The sequence below is a fragment of the Leucopleurus acutus genome, assembly GCF_964270905.1.
Source record: "Leucopleurus acutus genome assembly, chromosome: 15".
NCBI lineage: Eukaryota > Metazoa > Chordata > Mammalia > Artiodactyla > Delphinidae > Leucopleurus > Leucopleurus acutus.
In genome coordinates, this window is record NC_139157.1 from 5259390 (window position 1) to 5277542 (window position 18153).

The 18153-nt window shown below is 34.3% G+C and overlaps 1 protein-coding gene across 7 annotated transcripts in view; it reads right to left on the bottom strand.

Annotated features, from left to right (window-relative positions):
* QKI (QKI, KH domain containing RNA binding) overlaps positions 1 to 18153 on the bottom strand; it is a 144218-nt gene that overhangs the window by 22850 nt on the left and 103215 nt on the right. The gene's annotated exons all lie outside the window — the stretch shown is intronic.

The following is an 18153-nucleotide window of genomic DNA, read 5'->3' on the forward strand; positions in this document are numbered from 1 at the left end:
CTTATACTCAGCCATCCCGTGAGAGTGAGAAAGCCATGTTCGCTTTAGTCACACTTGAAGAACCAAATAACAATAAATAGAATTTGGAATGTAAACAACACATTCCTTTAGGGATGAAAAATATTTTACCTCTGAAGTAAATTGCAAATACTCTCCTATTTCTTAAGTGGGAAGCTATCTACATAGCAATCTAAAAACCTCATTTTAAAGCAGGCATAAAATAAATCAGGGAAAGTTAAGTACAGCAGTTGACTGAACTTGCCTTAGAAAACTTTTCTTCTATAGCAAGACCAATTGTGAGTGGAACAGCTGTTGTGCTAGAGTACACCATACCTTAGAGGAAAGCAATCTAGGAAGTTCCCCTACTTAAGAGATTTGAACCTTATTAACTTTTACAGTAAACCAATAAAACCACTCTCCTTAAGCAAGCTGATTATGCATGGTCTTTTTGGGTTTGGGCTCTTCCTGTATTCTTTGTGGCTGCTATGTTTACCCTGTATTTTGAGGCGTTTTATGAACAGTAAAAATCACACCGTATCCAATAATGAACCCATAAACGTTTAGTAACATAAAATTATCAATAGAAACAAAACTGAAAAGTGGTGAAAAAAATATAAATGCCGGAAAGCATTGTAAAAAACCCAAGAGTTCTTTCTTCAAAGAGCAGATGGAACTTACTGTAAGTCATAGATGACAGTTGTGTGCTGCGACCTCAAGTCTTGGCTGAATGTTTAAATGTACATAATGTCAACAGATGTGCTGGGAATGGAACAGGTATGTTCAGGCTGCCAAGGAATTCCCTGTAACACCTGATGAGTTCATCAAGGAAGGGAGGCACTGACTTCCCTGTCGGTTCAGTGGTTAAGACTCTGTGCTTCCAATGCAGCGGGCATGGGTTCCATCCCTGGTCAGGGAACTAAGATCCTATATGTGGCACGGTGTAGCCAAAAAAAAAAAAAAAAGAAAAGAAAAGAAAAGAGGAAAAAAAAACACACCAAAAAACAGGGAAGGGAGGCACCTGCCTCAATAGATTTCTTTCCAAACACACTAAACTGATCTATTTTGTAAAAGGTACCAATGATATACCACCAAGGAGGGAGAAAACAGTACCATCTTAAGCTACCAAGGACAGAATCATTAGTCTAAACTGTTTAGTAGGATATACCCAGGAACTGAAAGCAGAAAACACTGAAGTCACTGGGACTTACGAACAAATTGACTTAGGTATTGTCTTTTCAAATCTAGGTGCTTCTATGTTGCTTTAAAATTGTATTTTAAAATTACCCATAATCTACCGCTCTAGGAAAACAGCATTTTTATTCCCACATGTCTTATTATGAATGGAATTTTTCCTTTAATATTTGTTATTCAATTTTATATCTTACTATTTTTATGAAATATTGTACCAACATTTTTTGTATTATAGTCCTTGAAATTCTAAAACATTATATTCATTATATAAATGTTTACTGAAACACTATCTCTTGGACAGGTTTTATTAACTAACGAATAGTTTGCCCTCTTGGAAACTGGTGGTGGGCGCGGGGGCAGGGGGACTGGGGAAAGGAACTGGAAGCAGAATATTAAGCAGTGAGAACTGACTGACAATAAGGACCTTCCAGAAACACACTGCAACGGTGCTGAATGAAGTTTGGGCTGGTGATGAACAGGGAGGGAAGGCTTTGGGGTATCGTTACATAATAATATAACAATTTGAGACCTAAATGATGAGTGAGAGTTAGAGGGGAGAAAGAATGAAGTTGGTTCTGAAAAAAAGAACATGTTCAAAAATTCAGAATCAAGAGTATGAAATAAATAGTAAAGCTGGTAAGGTAATAAGTCATGCTCAAGCAACTGGACGTACTTCTTGGGAGTAATTAGAAGTCATCCAAGTGTTTTAACCTAAGGAGAATCATGATTAGATTTCTATTTTAGAAGCATCACCCTAGCTTCAATAAGGAGAATATTTGGAAAAATACAGCAAGATCATCAAGATTAAGAGGCAATTATAGGTTCCTAATCCAGGCAACACATAACGCTATCTGAACTGAGGTAATTCCAGTGGGAATGGAGAGACAAGAACAGAAGTGAGAGATGGTGAGAGGGTAAAACCAACTGTATGTGTGTCAGGTGGTGTTTAACGGTTCCCTAGCGCTCAACATTAACCTTCTGTTTTATAAAGAATTCTGTTATAATAAAATAGATAACTAATAAGAACCTGCTGTATATAAAAAAATAAAATTCAAAAAGAAAACTGTTATAAATTGCTCTCCTGATGGGGGACTACTTCTTTTGAATAAATACCATGAAGATGAATTGCATTTATTTAATGCCCTCTTCATTCCAGAAGATGCACACAACGTTAAACTATGTCCTAAAAAGGCTTTTCTAATGTACATGGTTACACAAAGGTATGGGTATTCATTTTATGGAACCTTCAATAACCTGGTTTTAGTTTTTAGAATATCTAAACAAAACAATTGCTAACCAAATGGGAATAATGCCACTGAGTTCCTTGAACAATTCCTTCAAATTGGGCTTTTTCTCAGGCATTAGAGAGCTGTGATTTCCCCACTTTTTTTCCCATGAAAACTGACCATCTGCTAAGATTGTTACAAAAATATTGCAGTTCACTAAAAAGGTTATGTATAAGGTAAACTTGATGATCACTTTTTCTGTGCCTGGCAGCATTCACCTGACAAGCTAGCCCAGTAACAACAAAGAAAGATGAGGGAGTACGAATATTGCTTGTTTTGATTGCTTTTGTGTGTGTATATGTGTGTGTGTGTGCGCGCATGTGCATGTAAAATATATATGTATGTATCACATGTATGTACAATATATAGTTCTTAAAAGTTACTTGTACTTTAAGTTTTCTTTCTTTTAGTATGGAAAATACCAGACATATATAAAATTAGTATACTCTTAAATATGTTAGATTCCATTAGCAGGTTTTATATTTCAAATACTTCTAATTTACAAAAATCAGTACCTAAAATTGGGTTCATGTAAAAGATGTATGCTTTATAAAGAATTTGCTGTAATGCATTTCTTTAATTTAGGAATACCCACAAAGGACTGAGTGGTTCAAATACACTTTAATTGGCTTGTAACTATAGTCATGATCAAATCTAAGAATCACTGCTTTACTTGGTTTTTAAACTACATAAGTATTTCTTCTCCTCAACAAGCTCTAGTGCTTCAGTTTTGTATGATTATTTTGAGGGATGGCACAATTCTTACCACTGGTATTAATATACAGACAGAAAATGGTATTTTTTCTAACGAGTTTTCATGATAAGAAATGAAAATAGAAAGCAATGAATTAGAGAATAACATACATACAGACAAAGCCGCTATTGGTAAAAATTTGATCGACGTTCCATAGGCAAAAGGAACTTTATATGTTGGGATGCTCGATGCTTTAAATATTTGGTATTAATACTTAAGGAATAATTTGCTAATTGTAAAAAGGCAATGGCTCTGGTTCCAGAGTTAGAAGTAAATCAACTCTGGATCTGTCCTGTTATAATTTGGGTCTACAGTACCAGATTTATAGCTTTTTCAAAAATCTTTTGATTACTGAAATTCTCACAGGAAAAAATAACTTTGTTATTGCAAGTTTGAAATTCTCCTAATTTCCCATGAAAAACCTTTTATAAATCAAAGGGTTTTTTTATAACCAAAGTTTTGATTGTTTATTATTTGGAGCACACCTCTTCATTTGTTGCAGAACAGACTAGACTGCATACCTTAATTTCAAAAAACAACTACATTATTAGGTTCCTAGTATCTATAATACTAATAAACATTTGTTCAATGAACATAAGCAGATGCTTAACACACCTGTCAAAACAGTAATGTGTTAGAGATTAAAGAAGAATAGAACTTTTTCTTTAAGAGGTTATGAATAACAAAGCGAAACACTACTACTATTGCATATTAATATGTACTTGTTTAAAAAACCTGACAAGTACTGTGTAGTGTTTTCAGGGAAAAAGTTTCCTATTTGCTGGTCTTTCACTGGAAGTTTTAAATTGTGGAGTATTTAAGAGAAAACTTTCTTGTGGTTTTTTCCTGAGCCTTTTCCCATCGTAGTTTCTACTATGAAACCTACTATCCACTTCCTCCACTTCCAATCCAGAGATCACTATAATACACCAAATAAACAAAGAATGTTCTGGGACCTTTAAGTTATTTAATATAGGGGGGACTATAAGTGGGTAAAGGAGAAACAACATGAAACAAAGTTAGGTACACACCAGCTGGAGATGAGCTATGAATGCCATGCTAAACAGTTTTCATTTTTACCATGCAGTGACAGAAAGCCACTGCAAACGTGTAACAGGGAGTGTGACGGTGCTTCCATATATTAAAAAGAGAGCTCTGTGGAATCTAAAAAACAAAACAAATGAACAAACATAACAAAACAGAAAGAGAGTTACAGATACTGAGAACAAACAGGCGATGCAGTGGCAGAAAGAAATAGGTGAGGGCGATTAAGAGGTACAAACTTTGAGCTGCAAAATGAATGAGTCCCAGGTATGAAATGTACAGTATGGGGAATACAGTCAATAACTATGTAATGTCTTTGTGTGGTGACAGATGGTAACTAGACTTATTGTGGTGAACATTTCGAAATGTATAGAAATATCAAATCATTATGTTGTGTAACAGGAACTAATATAAGATGGTAGGTCACTTACACTTCAAAAAACAAACTCATAAAAAAAAAAAAACTCATGGAAAAAGAGATCAGAGGCGGGGTGTAGGGGAAGGGGGAACTGGATGAAGGCAGTCAAAAGGTACAAACCTCCTGCTATAAGATAAATAAGTACTAGGGATGTAATGTACAACATGAAAAATATAAATACTGCTGTATGTTATATATGAAAATTGTTAAAAGAGAAAATCCTAAGAGTTCTTCATCACAAGGAAATATATTTTCCTGTTTATTTAATTCTGTATCCGTATGAGACAATGGGTGTTCACTAAACTTATTGTGATAATCATTTCATGATGTAAGTCAAATCATTATGTGTACACCTTACAGTGCTGTATGTCAATTATATCTCAACAAAACTGAAAGACGAAGAAAAGGACAGGAAAAAAGAGAGTGAGCTCTAGCTGCAACTAGGAGGGAGTACCAGTGGATCTAGCCCAATAGTGAAAACAGAAAAGGTTAAGAGTCACGTGCTATTAAGAGGCAGAAGCCGAACTTGATGAGGAAGTATGTGGAAAGGAGTGGGGGCCTGGGGGAAAGCAGAGGTGGAATGAAGGACATAGGACTTCCAGGCAACTAATGTCATCCACACTGAGAACACAATGTAGCAATCACTGTATGAGGAAGACAGGGAAGGATGTGATTTTACTTTTGGAAATGTTATGTTTGAGATGCCTATATGTCATCCATGGGGAGGTGCTGAAAAGACTGGTGATCTGGAGTTCAAGATTAAAAGCATAATAAAAAATGATCACTATGGCAGTGGTCCTTGGAGGTATGGTTACTGATGAGACTGCCCAAGAAAAACAAATTAGAGAGATCACTCTGGGAAGTATCCACCTTTAGTGAGAGCATGACATTTCTGAAGAACAAGTATCAAGTGATCAAATAAGTAATTGGGAAACTCATTAGTTTTGTCCTATTCTCATTTATATTACTAAATCTAAATCTTTCTGTGTATTGAAGTCTTGGTTTCTAGCCTGGTAAACAGCAGTTTCTCAGTAGAAGTTTGTGAACTGAACTGCTTCTGACAGTCACTAAGTGCGTCTTTTAATTTCTACACGTACGTTATAATTCCACAGGTGCTACACTCAGTAATCAAGGTATTTTATTTAAACAGAGCATATTGCCACCATTCACAGAATTCATAAAATAATACCACAAAGTAAGCGAATTCATGAATCTGATAACTTGCTCGGAGATATTATATTCTACAAAGAAGTTTAGCAAAAATACTGATGCCATGACAGTTTAATGGCATAACTTTAAAAACAAATCAATTTATATTTAATTTATACATTAAAGATTATTTTTTCTCCACAAAGGCATTAAAGGTTAAGAGAATAAAAAACAAAAGACATCTACTTACATAATCCTGCAATATAGGCTTCAGAGTAATTCCCATAAAGGAGAAGTCTTATTATTAATAAGTATCACTTTTGAAATTAAATGTTCAAAATTCAGCTATCAAAAATACAGAAGAAAATTCAAGCCATGAGATGAGCTACCAAATAAGTTTACCTGAGACAGTCTTAATACTAAAATGCTCATCTGAATCATTAATATAGTACTAAAATCTCATAGTGGTAGTTAATCTGAATTCTACTTATAAATGTAACACTAAAACATTTGAAATGTCAAGAAAAATTGAGTATAAGGGTCAAAAAATAAGAGCAAGTTAAATAAAATATGGGGCATTTGGTTTTCTTAACTTTTTTTGTCAATCCAATTTCAAAGTACATTAATACAAAGTGAATGGATTACAAATGTTTCACCTATATAGAAGGAACATGATGCTACTTACCAACCATCAGAAGGGCATGCAAACAAATTAAAGGGATGCATGAAAATAATTGAACTGAAGAAGACGCACTGAGCAATCACCCACCTATTTTTTTCTATTAAACAACTTGAATTCTTTAATAAAAATATTTATATTTTAAATTAATTTTAGAGATTTGTGTAGAATACCATACACTTAATAGGGAAATAGAGAAAAAACTAAACTGCATTATCCCAGCCAGTGAGCAGCATATTTAATCATGGAATAGAAACATTAATATTTAAGAACAAACAGGTACAAGCAAGAATAAAATGTTATATAACAAATTCAACATGCAAATTCTGCGGGATGCATGGAATACAAGATTAAAATGGAAGAACTTCCTATATATTTCTTCAGGAATAAACATACGTCGCCCTATTATTCTAAGCCCAGATCCCCTGTTTTATGTTTGCAACACCTCACATTCCGAGTTGTAAGCCATCTACACTGCCGACCCCCACAAAATACTGTATTTAGAAAAGCTACCCCTCAATGAATCCTTATACGAACAAAAAGGAAGATGTTTCTCAAAGCCTTTATTTATGAGAACTTGTAGATAAGACATATTTTATTATTATCACCAAGAAACTTCATTAAACTGAAGCCTCAAGTTTGGGGAAAAGCCTCTCTGATCGTTTTAAAAAGCCTGACCCACCTCCAGACAACATTATGGCTGAACGGTAGTAAAGAGAGCTCATAGAGCTGCTCAGTGATTCACAAAATTTTGGTTTGATAGTGAGTGAAGTCTTAAAATCTACACTTCGTCACACTTTCTTAATTTAACCTGTCTGTATGGATTGCTGTCTATCCAAAGATACAGCGCTTTTAGTTATTTGTGAAAATTCTAGTTGGAACAATGTTCCTGTGACTGGCCTAATGCAGAATAAATGACACAGCTACAATTCTGGTGAGGTATACAAAGAAACTGATGTAAAATTGAATTAAATTGTCCCACTCTGGAAGAAAAAATTAATCAGCACATTTCAATTTCTGCAAATACTTTTCTTTCTCATCATGTTTATCAAGCAGTATACACCCACTCCCATCAGAGTACCTTACACTTAAGCATGTAACATGCTAACGCCATTTTGATTCCAGGAGTTCTGGACTTCTATGATGGTCTTTGTATTCTAAATTTAAATGTGATTTTTTATAAAGTCTTCCCTGTCACTGGGTCTAGTTTTATTGATTTATTAAGGTTCAACAATAATCTTAGAAATACAGAATTTGAATCAGACTACTACTTTGATAATTATACCTTAAGTAGTAATACATAAAAATTTATTTATTGTACTTTAAAAATATTTATTTTATACTTTCTCATCGGAATTGAACAATCATTCCGCATTCCTGCATCTCCTTGTGAAACATTTTTGAAAAATTCATCTACATTTACAGGCTACTAAGGTTAGCAACAACCAATTTTTCACTTTCCTTACAAAACTTTAATCTAGTGACTTGAAAATGTTAACAGACTTCCCCCCAAAGAACTTATTCATTACGTGAGAATATTTTACAGTCTCAAAAATTTTAATACCTAAATTTCACTAAGTTTTTTCTGGAGGGTGGATATAAACCGCCAATGCAAGAACTATTATTATTACTGATAACTTGAGGAAGCATAAGTGATGTTCATCACCGGAGGCATTTACAGCAGCATTTTCTCACTAAAAAGTCATTCCACTAAAAACCCAGTTCTTCTGAGAGACAGGGAAAGCCGAAGCTCTCTCTGCCAAGTATTTACATGCAACCTGAATAATCCAGTTTACGAGTATAAGTACCTTACTTGTTTTCCAAAAAGCTTTAAATGTTCACCTCTGTGAGACAAATGTGACAAGTGTAAGATATATATTATGTGCACTAAGCAAAATTAATCTTAAGTTAATGTTTATTAAAACAAAACAATCACTTTAATAGCATTATTTGAAGATACACTTAATTTAGGAAGGCAAATTTATGTCTAGAGTTGTCACTTTTTTCCCTCCAGAGATCTGGAAGAATATGTCTTTTCTTAAATGTGCTTACTGTACTATATTTAGTGAAAAGACAAGCCATAGTAATCGGATCATCTGCGTGGAAGCATGGATCAGCTTATTCACATGAAGAATTTAAGAAGCTATCAGCCTTCTATACAGTCCTGCCTGTATGAGAGGAAGCAAGGACTGGCTGCTTTCAAACCTGTAATTTATGAGTTTATTCAAACCCGCCAAATTGCTTTACGTAAACGCCTCTCACATTTAAAAATTCCCATGGCAACTCATTTAGTTTGGCAGACAGGAAGACCCAAATTCAATCCTTTTATCCTGCAGCTAAACCATTACAATGGTAATTCTGCTCTGACACTCTGAAGAGACTGCTAATTACTGTACTCTGGGTCCCTAGACAGTTCTCCCATCCAGATTAAAATAGTTGTGCAAGGCAGAAAATGGTAGCAACACCCTCTTTACATAAGAGAGATGCTCTCTCACATTACAGCTCTATCAAGGGGCAAGTGCATTACAGCTAGATGTCTTTTAATGTATCTTTTAATACCTTACCTTCTTTCCCAATAACATGAAAAGGAGGGAAATCATACCACAGATTTCAATTACTGATCCCTTGGTCAAGAACTAAATGCAGGGCCATCAGTTCATTAACAATCCAGTTTAATACTTGAACTCCAAGATGAGACTACACTATCTCCAGAGTCATTACCTCTCTTCCTATCTTACTCTTTAATTCTTTTCATTTATTTTCTGGTGATTAATTAATACACAGTTACCTATGAGTCAAATGGTGATAGTACTAGAAGAAACAAATCTCTGGGAAACATGAAAAGCAAACTTAATAAAAAATTATTTTGTGAAGGACCCTTCACTTTTCACTACTCTCCCAAATAATGATGACATTGACACCTATAGTTTTTTTTAAGAAGTGAATTTAAGTTACTTTTTTTTAATAATCTTTTTCAAATTTCATAATATTCTTGAAATAACTGGCAACTTTAAAAATCCTCAGCTGGAAATTCCTCAGAATCTACTAGATCAATTACTTAGGTTAATATTACTGAGCTCTATGTTTATAAATGCTTTCATAAAGAGATCAGCTATATACTCAAAACCAACTCACGTTCAACTCCTCAAATACCTATTAAACAAACTTAAAGAGGCAAAAAAAAAAAAAAAAAAGACACGCTTATTCCCCCCATAAAGTAAGAAAGTGAAACAAACACTTTATGAATTGTCTGGGACTAGTGGCATCTTGTGTACCAAAGCTGGTCTTAAATTATGAGACAGTGTAAACTTCAACTGCCTGAAATCACTTAATTTCTCTAATACAGGCTATGGTGACTCATTTCGTCTTTTCAGTTTAGTATTCCATCTCCCCAACAGAAATCTTTTACCCCCATTCTTATTGAAAGAAAGGAAAAATTATAGTGAGAAAGAAGACATTTGAGCAGGTATCCCTCACTTCTACTTTCCCAGTCTTTATATCAGTAATATTCCCCAACTTCCACTGTTCTAGTGTTTTGTTTTGTTTTTGCGGTACGCGGGCCTCTCACTGCTGTGGCCTCTGCCGCTGCGCAGCACAGGCTCCGGACCTGCAGGCTCAGCGGCCATGGCTCACGGGCGCAGCCACTCCGCAGCACGTGGGATCTTCCCCTACCGGGGCACGAACCCGTGGTCCCCTGCATCGGCAGGCGGACTCTTAACCATTGAGCCACCAGGGAAGCCCCTGTTCTAGTGTTTTTTATGTCCCTTCAGAGAAGATTAGAAAAGATCATAGGATATGCATCTATATGTCTTAGTTAATGATGAAACAGTATTCTTTTCCAACGAAACAGAATGAGAATTAATTGAAAGAGGGATGGCACCTGATACCGGAGACGGTAGATGTACTCCCACAGTGAGTGAGTGAGGGGGGGTGGGGGGACGGAGATACTTGTATACACGTTATTTTTTTAAGTAACATTAAGTGGTTTACAATTTTCTTATTTATTATGCCGCTGTAAGCAAAAAGGTATATTGGTGAGATCATGGACTAGCAATTAGGGCGCCTTTTGCAGTTAGGGACAGAATCACTTTCTTTTGGCATGGTGCCTCCTGTGACCAGGAATGAGCTTGTAACTGGCATGGCCAATGATGTAGCTAAGGTAATCAATCCATACAACATAAAGAAAAAGAGAAGAAATGAGGGAACATGTGTCTTGCACTTTCACATAACTAAAATAATAATTTTTACCTTTACAAAGTCCTTCTAAGGCAAGTAAGCAACAATAACCCAATTTTACATATAAGGAAATAAAAGTTCTAAGTTTAAGTGACAGTCCCTGACCATGCATGATTTGTGCAATCCTACTGCATTTGTTACCACTCTAATGACTTGAAATGCACAACTCTCCACCTCTAAAATGCATATACACTAATCCCCTCTGTCTCTAGGAACTTTGTACCTTGAAGTTCCAGCTCAAGTCTCACCCACCTATGTGAAATCTTCTCCCCTAAATACCCCAGTCCACTGTGACATCTTCCTGTAAACCTCTATAACATCTTCTTGAACACTGATTGCCACCTATATACTGCTTGTTACTATCGCTCTAGAAAATGTGCTGCATTAAATAATTGGCATTTGGGGGAGAGGGGGAGACCAAGACTTCAAAATTAAAACAAGGGGAAAGTTGCCATTACATAAAATGAAGAGTGAAATCTTTTAATGATGCCAAACTGTTCATATAGGTTATGTAAGCTATACATACATACATGTACACATGTGCACACATCAAATTAGTCTGCCATTTCAGTGCCTTCAAGGAGAACACGCTAGTATGCATAAATATTACTACAACGAATGAATGGAGATCTTTACACATCTCTTTTAGTAATTAACAAAAATAGGGGGAAAATGGATAAGGACAGAAGAACTGAACATTTTCAACCACCTTCATCTAAATGACATTTATAAAACACATATCCAACTACTGTAGAATACATGTGCTTTTAAGTGTAAAAGGGATATTCACCAAAACAGACAATGTGATGCAATATAAAAAGTCCTAATTAGATGCAAAGAGAGTGAAATCTTATAGAAAACATTTTCTGAGAAGAACAGAATTAAGTTAGAAATCAGTCACAATAAGATAAATTTAAAAGTCGCAAATATTTGGAAACATCTGGAAATAACCCATAGGTCAAAGAAGAAATCATGAAAAAAATTAGAAAATACTGTGAAGTGAATAGTAATAAAAATACAGCATAATATTATATTTGAGATGCAGGTAAAGCATTATTCAGAGAGAAAATTTTTAGTATAAACAAAAGGTCTTAAGTCACTAATCTTCCACCTTTAAGAAGTTGTGAAAATAAGGTTAAACCCTAGTAAAGTAGAAAGAATATATAAAAGCAGAAATCAATGAAACAGAAAAGGAATAAATAGAGAAAAATCAACAAAACCAAAAACTGGTATGTAGCAGTAAAAGATGATTAAAATTAATAAAGCTCTAGAGCTGGACTGATCAAAAAAAAAAGGAAGTCACAAATTACTAACATAATGAATGAAAGCAAGGACACTACTACAGATCCTACATACCTTAAAAAGATAAAAAGGGAATATTATGATCAACTTCATGATAAAAAGTTTAACTTAGATGACAAAGACAAATTCCTTGAAAAATACAAAAAAAAGAAAAAAAATTTAAGTTCTATATTTATGAATGAAATGGGATTTGTAATTAAAAGCCTTCCCACAAAACCACAAGACAAAGGCAAGCCACAGATTAGAATATCTGTCCAATAATGGATGTATTCCCAATATATATAAAGAACTGTTTTAATAGTAAAAAAAAAAAAGAAAAGACAATAAAGAATGATAGAAAGATTTAAAGATACTTCATCAAAGAAGATATATGATTTCTCAAGCAGCACATGAAAAGATGCTCGACATCACTTGTATTCAGAGAAATAAAAATTAAAACTTCAACAGGTAAAAGGATAAACAAACTGTGGCTTATGTATTCAAATGGAATACTAATTATCAATAAAAAGGAACAACTCACTGACACATATAACAGCATGGAGGAACCTCAAAAAAGCCACGCCACATGAAAGACAGGCACAAAAAATGAAATCTAGAAAAGGCAAACTCATCTAAAATAGGTAAATTCATAAAACCAGAGAGTAGAATGGTGGTTGTCAGGTGCTGGGGGAAGGGAGGGGCGGTAGGGGAAATGGGGTGATGTCCATAAAAACGTACAAACTCTCAGTTATGAGATGAGTAAGTTCTGGGGGTCAAAGGTACAGCGTGGTGGTTACAGTTAATAACACTGTACACTTGAAGTTTACTAAGAGAATAGATCATACAAATAAAAAAACTAACTATGTGGGATGATGTGTTAATTAACTTGATTGTGATAATCATTTCACAATGTATAGATGTATATCAAATCATCACATTGTACACCTTAAAAAAAAAGCACTTGTACATCCTAAATATAAACAATTTTTATTTGTCAATCTTCTACCAATAAGGCTGGGGGGAAAAAACAAAGTTTTTAGATCATAATAGAAAAAAAGGCAAAACTAACCCCAGTTGTTGCCTGGGGGCGTGGGGGGGGTAGTTAATTGATAGCAAAGGGGTAAGAGAAAACTTTTTGGCATGATGGAAATCTTGACTGTGGAAGTGGCTGTTAGTGTATACAGTTGTCAAGGGCCAAACTGTACATTTCAAATGAATGAGTTTTTATTTTATGTGTAAAAAAAAAAGGAAAAAATTCCTCAAGAAGCACCTCTTCTTCCTTCTTGTCTTCAAATGACTATTCTTCAGCATTAAAAAGACAGCTCCTATGTATTTAAATCATGAGTTTCCAGATTATTTCTCAAACAGGTATCTCTATAACGCTAGATGTGAATACACTCTCAGAACAAAAATTCTGATGGTCAATTAAATTTGGAAATGGTTTCTACCAGAGGTTCACAATACTTACTAGCATATTAAAGGCTTCCTTTACCCCAAATACCTATGAAAAGTATCTCATGAAATACAGTTAGGGAAATGTCATTGCCTAAATATTAAAGATCTTACCGTAAATAATTTTCTGTATCCCTAGTGTTCTAAAATACAGCCAACCTGGAATAAGTATTTGTTAATCTGAACAGAACACTAGAATAGCTACACTTGGATAGCCAACAGGCATCTCAAATTTACTAGGTCCAAAACTGAGTTCCAAGTAATCTCTTCAAAATCTGTTCCTAACATATCCTTCATCAAGGTAACAGCAATTATATCCTTCCAGTTGTTCAGGCTAAAAATCTTGGTGTCATCCTTGATGCCTTGCTTTCTAACATCCCACAGACAATCCATTAGCAAAACCTGCCAGTTTCACTGTAAAAATATGCTCACAACCAGACCATGACTCACCGCTATGGCTACACTGGCCCAACCCATCATCACCTCTCGTCTGAATTAATGCAATGGTCCAGGAATTGGCAAACTTCTTCTGTAATAAGCCAGACAGTAAATGGCTTTTCTGGGCATATGGTCTCTGTGGCAGTTACTCAACTCACCACTGGAGCGCAGAAGCAGCCACAGACAACACGTAAATGAATAAGCATAAGCATGGCTGTGTTTCAATAAAACTTGTCAGACAATGCAATTTGAATTTCATATAATTTTCACATTTCATGATATATTCTTCTTCTCCAAATATTATTCTTCTGATTTTTTTCCCCAGCCATTAAAAAATGTAAAAACCATTCTTAGCTCATGGGCTATTCAAACACAGGTGGGAGGCTGGATTTGGCCCATGGGCCATAATTTGCAGACTCCTACAAGAGCTTCCTTTCTTTCACCTTGTGTTCTTTATTCTGTTTTAAACAGAGCAGGCCAGCAATCCTTATAGAATATTAATCAGATTATGTCATTCATTCCCCTCTCCTTAAGCACTCCAATGGTTTCACCCATTCTAGACTAAAAGCTGAAGTCCTTAAAATGGTTAACAAGGGCCTGCACAATAACTAATCAATTGTCCTAATATGTACATGAGAATATTAAGACCAAATTAATTAAAAGCAGATTTAGATACTCTGTTACAAAAGGCAAAAGAGATGGGAATTTATAGCATATTACAGTATCAGTGTAGCAAGAATAAAGGAAACAAAAACATCTGATGACAGAATTGGCAAATGAGTAAATTAATTTAATATACAAGCTCTCTGTACGGATCAAATCTATGTTAAAGTGACTTGAATATACAAAGATAAGAAGTCATAATTTCCCAAAATTCTGTATATTTGTAAGCACATTAGGTAAATGCTAAGCAAAGACTGTAAGAAGTTCAGCCAAGAAATTTAACAGCCCAGTTTATTTTGAAAGGCTCACAGGAAAAGTGTGAGAATTATGATGTGAATAAGAACAAGCATTAAAATGTCATCTGAAGGAAGTTTTCTAATTATAATAAACCAGTTCAACACACATGTCTAAAAGCCTAAGGTTTAGATATATAAAATTAGTAATTAAATAATCTACTAAAAATACCATTTGTCTAATTATAAAGTAATTTATCATAGGGTTATATAAAATTAGTAACTGCATCATAGAAGTTTAATTAAAGAAACAAAAATTTATAGGAAAGCATATAGCAGCACATTGCAATTCGGCCTAATAACAAACAAAAATGATCAACATATCCTGTCTTAAATATTTAGCTAAAATTAGGAAATAGTCGATATTGTAAAACTCCATAAATATCATAAAAGCTAGTTTTTCCACCCAATTAACTTTTAGAACAAAGCAGTTACATAAAACCAGAAATCACAAATGCAGAATCACAAATCCCTAATAATTCCAAGTAACACTAATTTCCTTATGGGGTTCACTTAAAATGAGAAGGCTATTACCGTATCAAATCTTGACATGATTGTTTCTTCCTATATAACCTTTGCTTAATGTTCTACCTATATACTCAGTAAAATTCTACCAGTTTGAGGATTTCCCCATAATCTTTTTAGGAGGAATAATGTTTTTTCACTCATTTCCTTATACTGCATCCTAGTACTTCAAAAGTCTTTCTCCCATTTATAAGCTAACTTGGAGAGAACCAATACTTACAAAACATGTGAAATTTTACTTTATACTTATATGAAGCCATCAAAAGTCCTAAAATTAATTATTTCATAAACATTTTCCTTCTCTGACTTTAAAATTTTTACAACTACCCATACTTTGTTTACAATTAAGAGCCATTTCTTCAATATACAATAAGGAATTTCAGAGCGGATAACTCACTTGTTACCCCACTTCCAGAGGAGTGAAATGGCAAGTCACTGATAATCTTTATATGATTTATTTAAAGAAAAAAAAAATCACTCGTACTAACTTATGAGAGAATGAACTGAATGGGTTAAGACTAAAAGTGAAAAGACAGGTTATTTTAACTGGGTTGGCAAGAATATATGTCTTCAAGAAATACTTTTGGAGATAGACTTATCAATACCTCAGCAGTTGGTCTCTGCCAAGGATGACCTAAGTCCCCAAAGATGAGCAAAATCAGGGCACTGCTCAATAGTCCTTTTCTATCAGTGAGTATGATTTGATTTTCACAAAATGTTTCACTGTACTTATGAGAGTATATTGAAGATCTCAAGAATGTAAGGAGGTATGGTTCAGATTTATGGAAATGAGATTAAACAACTGATTAACTGTACCTACAATGAAAAGGATATTTTTAGTAGATACTTGATGGTAACAGATTTAGACTTGCCAGACTAGTTACACTATATGTAACTAAAGAAATGACTCTTCTCTAGTTATGCATGGTTTCTTCTGTGATTTAAGAAACAAAAGAGATTAAAATAAACGGATTACTGAAATCAAAGAAACATCTGAAATAAAAATGGTATTATCCAGGGTAAACAAGTTCATTAGGTAAAACATTATGACTCTACAAATGAATGAAGTGTGATCATCTCAAAATCCCTATTACTTTTGCAGTGAAATTAGAAAATGCTAAGGTTTCTCTGAGTTCTTGTGCTTGCTGGAAACATGGGGGGAAAAGAACTTACTTTGTAAGGTTGTTTTGAAACCCTAATTTGAATTTTAAGAGTTTGAACTCTAAACATTAAGTTATGTGTGGTGTTACGTAAACTGATGGAGACACATTCAAATCATCAAAATTATTAGAAAAATTAGAATTATGTCACAAGGAGCACAGCTACAACCTTAACCGAGATTTATTAGCCTTATCTCCAGATGTAAAATACAAAATGGAATATTTATTACATTTAATTATAAAATTTTAAATCAAGCACAAAGTCTACCAACTCTCCCCTCCACACCCCCAGGTCCCTTAAGCCAGGATTAGATCTTTTGCTATATAACATTAAACATAATAGGCACAAAAACATTAAACTACACACGACTCTCTTTCTACCTCTTTCCAGAAAAGAATTTATTCTACATGGATAGGTAAGAAACATTTATACTGAAATAATACAAAGGTAATCCCATACTTCAGCTATAAATTCATTCTGTAAATGATATGTAAACTGAATCAATATTCCCCACAGAAACAATATGAAACCAGGGATTGTGTACCTGTTCAAAATGTGATCATGAAGATTTAGAATTTTTGTTACAAAAAGCTAATGTAAAAACTCATCTAATATAAATATTTTTAAGAACCATGAGAATTATTATATTCACATTTTTGTGATTAAAGATTAAAAAATTTAGTAACACCCAGGGTTTGAGACTGTGTTGAGAAACAGGTATTTTCAGATAACACTGGCAGGACTACAAATTGGTACAAATTTTCTCGAAGGCAACTTAGAAACTTTAATATGAGTAAAGTACTAAAATTTAAAATGCACTTTATATGGAGTGGAGGATAAGATCACTGAAGATGAAGCAATAAAAGAACTGAGAGGCCAAGAGTACTGAAAGGATCATTTACATAAATAATGAAATCTTAGGGGAAAAAATTTCAACTCCTTTTTCTGTCGTCCCATTCTTTCTTGAACTTGAGCTAATCAGGCTTTTAAATCCACCATCCAAAAATCTGTTTGGCAAGGTCACCAATGACTACTACTTGCTAAATCCAATGGTTAACTCCCCATTCTTATCTTAATTGAACAATCTTCAGCAACAAACTTCTCTTGGCTTCCAGGACTCCATACTCCTGGTTTTTCTCCAGCCTCAGTGACTCCTCTCCTTGGGGTCTTTTCTTATGTCACCCTCCAAAATTCCTTTTGGTGTCTTATCTACAATCCCTAAGTATGAACTTCAATAGTTTTTATTATCTTAGAAATATTAAGTGAGTTAAAAGTGTGAAAAGTGCTCAGAATGGTGCTTGGTACATTAGTAAAAGTTAGCTCTTATTTTTCTAAAAGAAAATCTTACCATATTATGGGAAAATTTCACTATGAAACATTAACCTTTATGTGGTAAACAATGATATATGCCAGGAGAGTACGTGGAACCCACAGACAACTCAAATAATGTGCTCCCACTAACACAGCTCACCCAACATAAGTATTAATTTGTACAGACTTCTGTACACCCATTACTTGCTTGCAATGAGAAACTGATCCAAAAAAAGAGAGAAAGCTTTCATCACCCTACTTACTGATGACGC